This window comes from Schistocerca americana, chromosome 1 (genome assembly GCF_021461395.2).
Source record: "Schistocerca americana isolate TAMUIC-IGC-003095 chromosome 1, iqSchAmer2.1, whole genome shotgun sequence".
Lineage (NCBI taxonomy): Eukaryota > Metazoa > Arthropoda > Insecta > Orthoptera > Acrididae > Schistocerca > Schistocerca americana.
In genome coordinates, this window is record NC_060119.1 from 294,266,879 (window position 1) to 294,276,566 (window position 9,688).

Genomic DNA, 9,688 nt, shown 5'->3' on the forward strand with positions numbered 1-9,688 from the left:
TTCACCAAATAAATACATAAATAAAGAGCAGCCAAGACAAATATCGACGTAACAACAAATGGAAGAGCATTAAGCTTTACGGAAGTCTCTGAGTGAAGTCACTGTGCCTGACAGTAATGGTGGTGCTTCAGCATGTCCCTAAGGTATCAAGGGCAGGTAAGTAAGAAAACCATTGTAGAATCAGGTTGATACCTCACACATGGCTCGTGCTGACGAGATATAACAGAAGAACGAAAAGGAAAGTTGAAGATGTGTAGACGACGATTAGTTTGGTTTTAGGTAAGACAATGGTAACAGAAAAGTATTTCTGATATTGCTTTTGCTAATGGAAGCAATATTTAAGAAACTTCATGACTCTTTTACTGGATTTATCGATGTAAGTAAAAAAAATTGAAAACGTAAAGTGGTCCAAGATGGTAGAAGTCTTCAGAAAAATATCACACGCTGCAAGGAAAGACGGTTAATAGACAGCATATATGGGAGTGAAGGGGGAATAATATGAATATAAATGGATGATTGAAATGGCCATAAGATCAGAGTACAGTCCTTCTCCTTTATTGTTCAGTCAGTATATGAAAGAAAAAAAAACGGTCTGGTATGGTATTAAAATTCAGGGTCATAAAATGCAAATGAAAATATTCACTGAAGAAGCGTAATGTGTTGCAGGATATGGTGAGTGGAATTTACAATGTACTGAACACAGAATACGGCTTGAGAGTAAATCAAGAAAGGCGCAAATATTATTGTGCCTCGCGCACATGACGTCATTTCTACTACTGTTTGTGTCTGTCTGAAGTTTATATCTGGCTACATTGCTGAGAGACCAGTGAACGCTTGGTCAGCAGCGTACAAGCCCGTCCTCTGCTGCTGTAGCTATTGGGCGAGACTAGATGGCAGCAGATCTGTGTTTACCAGGGACGAGGTGCGAGTTCTCCGTTTTGACCGAATATTGCTGGAAGGGGGCCACCTCACCTGTGGCGTATCCCCGAAGACGTAACGCTAGTTGGTAATTCAGCTGGCAGCTACTCGAACGTTGATGGAAGCAAGTCTGCTAGAGCGAACCGTTGCCTGGCCATATTGTGAACCATGGTGAGGTTCTTGCTTAATACCGGCATCCTGGCTCGTTTCCCGCCTCCTTGATAGTTGTGTCATTGCTCTGATCTGACACAGTAGGCTAAAGGCGCTCGTTGATGTTTTTCAAGTAATATTTTTACAAACTGTCACGAATGTGTATCAAGTCTGTTTTGTAGTTACCCCGTGACTAAATGGAACAGGTGTCTTGTAGTTTCTTCAAGGAGCTTTTAAAATTTTAGCGTTGTTCTTAATTTCGTACCCTAAATTTCATGCCTTGAGTTTTCTATGTCACGCTTGCTATTTCTCTTTAAGGTCCCTTACATTTTGCTGCCTACTGTTAAGTACCGTGCTTTAAAAAAAAAATAGTGTCGTTAGTCTCAACGCAGTTAAACATTATTTAGCCCTTATTGCTGGTTCAATGGAATTTATATTTCCGTCTACTGAGGCTTGTATATTGGACCATATTTAAGTAATGTTTAATTCTGTCTATATGCCTGTTACAGCATAGATAATCCATTATTTAATTATTTGTTCGTCAGCGACTCCACTGTAACGTTCACTGGTTATGCGATGTTATTATTAAAAGTAATCTATAAATTTTAGGTAAGGCCGTTGTCCAGCTGGTTTCCTGAAGTCCATAATACTAGTCATTTACTGCTTTGTTCAAGTAGACACCTGTGTGCTGCCATTTTTCATGCCTGTGTTTATTTTGCTACCCGTGGGCCTTGCCCAATCTGTTTGCTTCCTTGTCGCCCCAAGGATGTGGGTTTACCTCACTTGGAATTTCTCCGTCAGATTGTGTTCCTATGATGTTTTTAGTATTTAGGTAATCCTGAGAAATCATACATAGACGCGATCAGTAATATCCACCCCATTCGTAAGTTCGTCCTATTGTTTGCTTGGCCATACTGGTGTAAACCTCACTGTATAGTTATTAGTGGATTTGTTGCTATTTAGCCGAATATCAGACACCCCTTTAATCGCCTTCACCGATTATAAAACTTGCTTGCCTTTAACTCAGTTGACCTATACATGTTCCTACTTATTTGAATACAATTAAAGTGTAGTTTATGTTTGTTACGACTTCCTCTGCACGCTGTTTGGTTCTTCAGTGGATACAGGAGCGAGGAACAGAGATTTCAGATATTAATTTATTCTACATCTAATATCAAATAGTAAGAATAATATGCTACTATGTTGCTGTATTTGTAGCATCAATTGCTAACATAGATGTGAATGTAGAAATGTGAACAGATAGAAAAGGTTTATAAATCTGTCTTTCTTGAATACAATGTCTATTCAAAAAATTCGATCCCTGGCCACATTGAAAATCTGTGAATGTCATTCTACTAGAAAACACAAAAAGTAGGGGTTAGTGCACGATTGTTCGAACTTAAGCATACCCACTACTAGAGCTCTGGAGAAGGGATGTTTTCTCCTCATTGGCACCGGCGCGATCGCTCGTGGCAGCGCCCTTGTGTCTTGGTGACGGCCCTTGAAAACGCAGCGGCAGAACTGGCGGAGGACGTATTAGAAAGTGCGGCCAAACGGATGGCGGCCGAAAAAGCAAAGTGCATTTTTAGTACCCTTAATGTGGTGTCACCGCCAGACACCACACTTGCTAGGTGGTAGCCTTTAAATCGGCCGCGGTCCGCCACTGTCAGGATTGCAGACCGAGCGCCACCACACGGGAGGTCTAGAGAGACGTACTGGCACTCGCCCCAGTTGTACAGCCGACGTTTATAGCAATGGTTCACTGACAAATACGCTCTTATTTGCCGAGACGATAGTTAGCATAGCCTTCAGCTACATTTGCTACGACCTAGCAAGGCGCCGTATTCAATTGATATTTATTAAGTGAAGCATGTATCATCAAGAGAGATGTTCTACAATTGTGGATTAAAGTTAAGTATTACATCATCTACGTACTTTATTTGCAATTCTCAAGATATTGTCCTGTTCCAGACCTCACGCCAGTCAGCGTGTAATTAAACGCGTGCATTTCGGCCTCCTCTAGAAAAACAGTGTTGGCTCTTCTGCCAACACTACAAATTGGCAACGAGGATGGGATTTAACGGTTGTATTGCTCTAATTTACTTTTCATGGCTTCGCCACAATCTCCAGATGTACTGTCCGAATTTTATCGCTTGCAGAATCAGCAGACGCAGGCCTTATTGGATGCTCTTGGACAGCTCGTCCAGGGTCAACTTGCAATGCAAACCGATGCGGCAGCCGCCGCTCCACCGCTACCGCAGCGACAACACGCGGTTGCACCACCTTTTCGTCATTTCGATGCGGCACTGGAAAGCTGGACGGAGTGGTCACGCCAATTTGGATTCCATCTCGCCGCCTACAGAATTCAAGGTAACGAGCGGCAGCCTTTTTTGTTGGCATGTGTAGGTGTGTCCACCTACCGTGTGATAGTGAAATTGTTTCCCCGACGCGACGTAGCAACTCTGTCCTACGAAGAAATTTTGTCTGCATTAGATGCATATTTCAAGGAATCAGTCAATGTAGTTGCAAAAAGGTATACGTTCTTTCGTACAAAACGTACAGCCGGTCAAACTAACCGGGAGTGGGTTGCAACGTTGCAAAGCCTTACAAGGGATTGTGCTTTTGAGTGTGAATGTGGACTCCCTTATTCAGATACTATGGTACGTGATGCAATTGCACAGAACGTTTCTGATGTTCGTATACGGGAGCAAATTTTGAAAGTAGTCAATCCCTCCCTTCAACAAGTGATAGACATATTGGATAGGCAAGACACACTTGACTATGCTCAGGAATCATTTGAAACTTCGCCAGCCGTGTGTCACCTTAACCGTCCCGCCGGGCGAGCTGCACGGAACAGTTAACAGCCCTCGCGCCCATCCGCGCAGCCACGTGTGCTGCATAAGCAGGCAACTGCAGTGCTAAAATCATGCCCGCGGTGTGCGACTTGACATTCGCGTGAGAATTGCCCGTCACGCCAAGCTATTTGCTTTTTCTGTAATAAAAAAGGACATGTTCAAAGTGTTTGCCAGAAAAAGCACAGATCGGACACTCACAACCATTCCAGGCCCTTTGCTTCATGCCGGAATCGGAATCGAACCACGAATACTCAGGCTCGTGACCCTTCGCCCATGGACATTCATGTAGTTAATTCCACTCCGCCCAGTGCCACTCTCTCTAAAAGTGACTGTGTGCGTCCCACAAAAAGTGTGCGTCAACGTCGCCGGAAATCACGTCAATTAGCAAGTGATTCTGTACCAGTGTCTGTTCAAATTGCATGAGACAGTCGCTCTTGTCGTCAGCAAGACAATAAACTTTTTGTAGATTTGGACATTCACGGCAACGTGATCCCATTCCAGCTCGATACAAGGGACAAACAAAACTTGTGTCATTGTACGTCCTTCGTTCTTCTTCTGCAGTGAACTTATTTGGTTTAGATTTATTTCAGTTGCTTAACTTGTCTATAGTAAATCAGGTCCTCTCAGTGAACCAGGCTGTGCCTTCAGCCAGTGTTTCTCGTCTATGTGAAGAGTTTGCAGACATTTTTGCGTCGGGCCTTGGTTGTGCTAAGAACTATAAAGCACATTTGGAACTGAAAGTAAACGCGCAACCGAAATTTTTCAGAGCACGCAATGTTCCCCACGCATTGCGTGATGAGGTCGCAAGAACATTAAATGATTTGGAATCACAAGGTGTGATTGAACGTGTGCAGGCTTCTCTCTGGGCATCACCCTTAGTAATTTTGCCAAAACCTTCCGGAAAATTGAGACTTTGTGTGGACTTCAAGGCAACAGTGAATCCACAACTAGTGATTGCAACTTTTCCTTTACCCCGCCCGGAAGATCTTTTTGCAAACCGTGCCCGGGTAAATATTTTTCGAAATTGGACCTAGCAGATGCGTACTTGCAAATACCGGTGGACGAAGAATCCCAGCGCGTTTTGGTGGTTAACACACATCTTGGTTTGTACCGCTTCAAAAGACTGCCATTCGGGTCTGCATCCGCCCCTGCATTGTTTCAGCAATATCTGCAAACTGTTTGTGCGTCGGTCCCTACTGCAGAAAACTATCTGGACGATATTGTGATCTCCGGAAAGACAGAAGAAGAACATTTAGCCAATCTCAGAACATTATTTCAGGTCTTGCGACAAAATGGTCTTCGCTTGCGGAAGGACAAATGTGTGTTTTTTGCTCGTGACTTACCATATTTGGGACATGTAATCAATGCCCAAGGCTTACATCCCAGTCCAGAGCACCTCCGTGCCGTACAAGACTTGCCTTCGCCGCAGAATTTGAAGCAGCTACAGAGTGTGCTGGGTAAAATAAATTACTACCATCGCTATGTGCGCAATGCCTCTTCCATTTGAGCTCCGCTTCATCGCTTACGCCGTAAAGGTGTTCCGTTTGTCTGGACGACGGAATGCGAACGCGCCTTTCGCCAGTTGAAATCGGCGTTGCTTTCCAATACTTGCCTTACGCCATTCGATCCCCGGAAAACCCTTTTGTTGATGGTAGATGCATCGGATTTCGGGATCGGTGCTGTGCTTGCGCACAAAGATGGATCGCATGATCGTCCTATTGCCTTTGCGTCCAAATTGCTCTCGTCTGCGCAAAGAAATTATTCCCAGATAGAGAAAGAAGCTTTGGCTCTCGTATTTGGTGTTACAAAGTTTCATGATTTCTTGTATGGTCGTCACTTTACCATCATCACAGACCACAAACCTTTGACATCGTTATTTCATCCGACCAAGCCTGTACCTCCACGTACAGCGCAGAAATTCATTCGCTGGTCTATTTTCCTCTCGCAGTACCGCTACGATATCTTGTATCGGTCCACTGCTCAGCACGGAAACGCCGATGCGTTGTCCCGTTTGCCTGTTGCTGAGGATAGAGCATTCGATTCTTCCGAACTTGCTTGCACGTTCATTGATGCGGAAACCGATGACGTGGTCGAATCGTTTCCGATTGATTTTCGTCGTGTAGCTACAGCCACAGCTGCTGACCCTGTCCTTGCTACCGTTTTCGTTTTGTTGCTACTCAATGGCCCTTGTCAAAGTCACGGATCGAGGATCCGTTGGTTCGCTGATTTTTTGCTCGCAAGGAGAGACTTTTTGTACGACGTGGTGTTTTGCTGTTGCGTTCTGATAATGATCAGTCCAGGGTCGTGGTCCCACGTTCGTTGCAGTCCTCTGTCTTACAGCTTCTCCACCAAGGACATTGGGGTATAGTGCGAACGAAACAACTTGCTCGTCAGCACTGTACTTGGTTCGGAATCGATGCTGTGATTACGAATATGTGCTCTTCTTGCATGGCGTGTGCCGAACAACAATCCGCCCCACCGCGGAAATTCTTTGCATGGCCGAAAGCCACTTCCCCTTGGCAACGATTACACATAGATTTTGCTGGTCCATTCTGGAATGCTCGATGGTTGGTTGTGGTCGATTCGTTCAGTACTTTACCTTTTGTTGTCAGGATGTCTTCCACGACGTCATCTGCCACCATCCAAGCGTTATCCGCTATCTTTTGTATTGAAGGTCTTCCACAGACTATTGTTTCCGACAATGGCCCACAATTCATGTCCGCAGAATTTCAGTCATTCTGCAAGGCCAATGGTATTCAACATCTGACATCTGCGCCGTTTTCGCTTCAGTCCAACGGTGCCGCTGAACGATTGGTCCAGACTTTCAAGTTACAGATGTTGAAGTTCAAAGAGTCGTATTCTCGGGAGGACACGTTATTGCTCTTTTTGTCCTCGTATCGCTCTCAGCCCCGAGATGGTCGCTCGCCGGCTGAGTTGCTCCACGGTCGTCCTCATCGAACCTTGATGTCTTTGCTGCATCCGCCGCATCAGGTTCCTGTGCAGCGGCAGACTCCTGCTTTTGCTCCAGGCGACGTTGTATTTTATCGCAACTATCGAGGTTCACGGCGTTGGCTCGCAGGGCGCATTCTCCGCTGCCTCGGCCGCGCTATGTATTTGGTTTTGGGGGCCTCTGGTGAGGTACGTCGGCATCTCAATCAGCTGCGCCTCTGTCGTCGCACGGGTTCTGCCGCTCCCCGTCTGCTTTCAGCGACGGTGCCGTCCGGTCAGCGCCCTGGGGACCCATCTACTGGCTCCCCAGGTGTTACCGACGCTGCCTTCCATTTTGCCCCATGGCGACGCGCCGCCGCCGCCGCCGGTCCTCCCGCCGGCGCCGCCCGCAGTGGACGCGTCGCTGCAGCCGCCGGGCGCCTCCCTGGGTCACGCGCCGCCGATCGCTTCCCGTTACCAGCTGTCCACCGACATGGAGCTCTTGCCCGCTCCGGACCAGATGTCGTCTTCGCCCGTCGGGTGCCCCGTTCTGATGGAGGTCGACCCTTCGGCCCCTCCTGTCGCATACACCGCATGTTGGCGTGCACCCTGGACTAGGTTTTCAGGCGTTTCTTAGCTCCCCTCGGACCGAATGGCCGGGTGCGGGTGGCACAGCCTCGCCTGTTGTTAGGCTCCCCACCTCGTCGCATACGTCAACATGGGGTCCTCCCCACGGCGGGCGGAAGCCTTATAACACAACCGTTCGCCGATTTGCGGGGGTGGAATGTGGTGTCACCGCCAGACACCACACTTGCTAGGTGGTAGCCTTTAAATCGGCCGCGGTCCATTAGTATACGTCGGACCCGCGTGTCGCCACTGTCAGGATTGCAGACCGAGCGCCACCACACGACAGGTCTAGAGAGACGTACTGGCACTCGCCCCAGTTGTACAGCCGACGTTTATAGCAATAGTTCACTGACAAATACGCTCTCATTTGCCGAGACGATAGTTAGCATAGCCTTCAGCTACATTTGCTACGACCTAGCAAGGCGCCGTATTCAATTGATATTTATTAAGTGAAGCATGTATCATCAAGAGAGATGTTCTACAATTGTGGATTAAAGTTAAGTATTACATCATCTACGTGCTTTATTTGCAATTCTCAAGATATTGTCCTGTTCCAGACCTCACGCCAGTCAGCGTGTAATTAAACGCATGCATTTCGGCCTCCTCTAGAAAAACAGTGTTGGCTCTTCTGCCAACACTACACTTAAAAGTTTTGTTTTTGGTTTACATTCTAATAACGTTTTATTGGCAAGTATAATCATTGGTTTCAGCATTTTATTTATTTATTTATTTATTTATTTATGCGTTTATTTTACCTGGAAAGATAATGGCCTTCAGGCCCTCTCTTACACCTAACCAGGCATACTCAGATTGAACGAATTTCATTTTGTAGAGAACATTATGGACATACCACGTGTTGTACAGTATTAATGTTAAAGAAAAATATAGAGATGATAACAGCAGTACAAGGATAATTATAACAATCAAAAAATAATTATAACAATCAAGAATAATAATAATAATAGTAATGACTATGTATATGAAAGTAAACATATTTTTCTTTGATGAATGTCAGTCCTATTGCTAGTTGGGAATTTTCTCGTTATGTTCTTGCAGCTTGTGAGTTACATCGAACAGAGACATAAGACGATAGAATGGGTGAAAGAGGTATCGAAGAGGTAGCTAGGTTAGAGGACGAGAAATAGGATGGTAAAATTCAAAGCAATGATGGAGAGGAGAAAGAAAGAGATGAGAGGGGCACAACAATGGTGGCTATACTGTCCCTCATATGTAGGTTTTGAGTTCCCTCTTGAATGTTGAGTGATTCTGGATACGACGCAGATCACAGGGGAGCGCGTTCCATATTCGTATGGCTGAGATGGAGAATGACACGGAGAAATATTTTGTGTTATGTAAAGGTACAGCCAAGATGCTAGACGTATCCGATCTGGTATTGCGGTTGTGGAATGATGATAGGTGTTTAATGTGAGTATTGGGGGCACCAGTGACTAGTTTAGTTGTTAATATGTAACTGTTCTATTTCTTTGTGTGACGTACTATGATAGGCTTATCGGATTAGCCGTGCATAATTACTTTACTAACCGTAGTGTACAGCACCTACTTCGAAATTAATGCTCTTGACGTACAAATGGAGTAGACTTTTTAATGAGCCTTAAGCCCATTTTGCAGTTGTTAAGTTTGCTGATTGATTTTCTTAAAGTTTCAAACTATGAACAAAGCAGCAAGAAACTGCCGAATACTTAAGTTGTAATTTGATTGGCCTTCATTTCTACGTCACTGTAACTTTAAGTTTTTGGCTTCCGTGTCCAACTCACAACTCATTTGGCCTGAAGCCGTTTCACTAGGTTGTTCTTGATCTCTACTCTCCGTTAACAACTTGCACTGCAGGTTTTAAAATTTTAAAACATTTTTGCTTCCGTCGATCGCCTTATTCGTTTGTATTTCTCACTGTAAAGTATCTGATAGATTCTAATATACTTCGTTTGTTGTTCCAGTTCCTTTCCACTATCCTAGCAATTCCCTATGGTTACAATTAAGACGACGCAGAAACACATTCGCTAATTTATCGAAAAATGACATTCTGAGTTCGTTACTGTGTACATAACACAGGTTGACTCTTACATAGAAGACAACAGCAACCAGCCAATTTTTGAAATGCTATTTATTTATTTAAAAAGCGGCTTTACCGGTTTCAAACCGAAGGGTTCATCTTCAGACTGCCAGTTCACGTTACAATACTTTTCCATTAG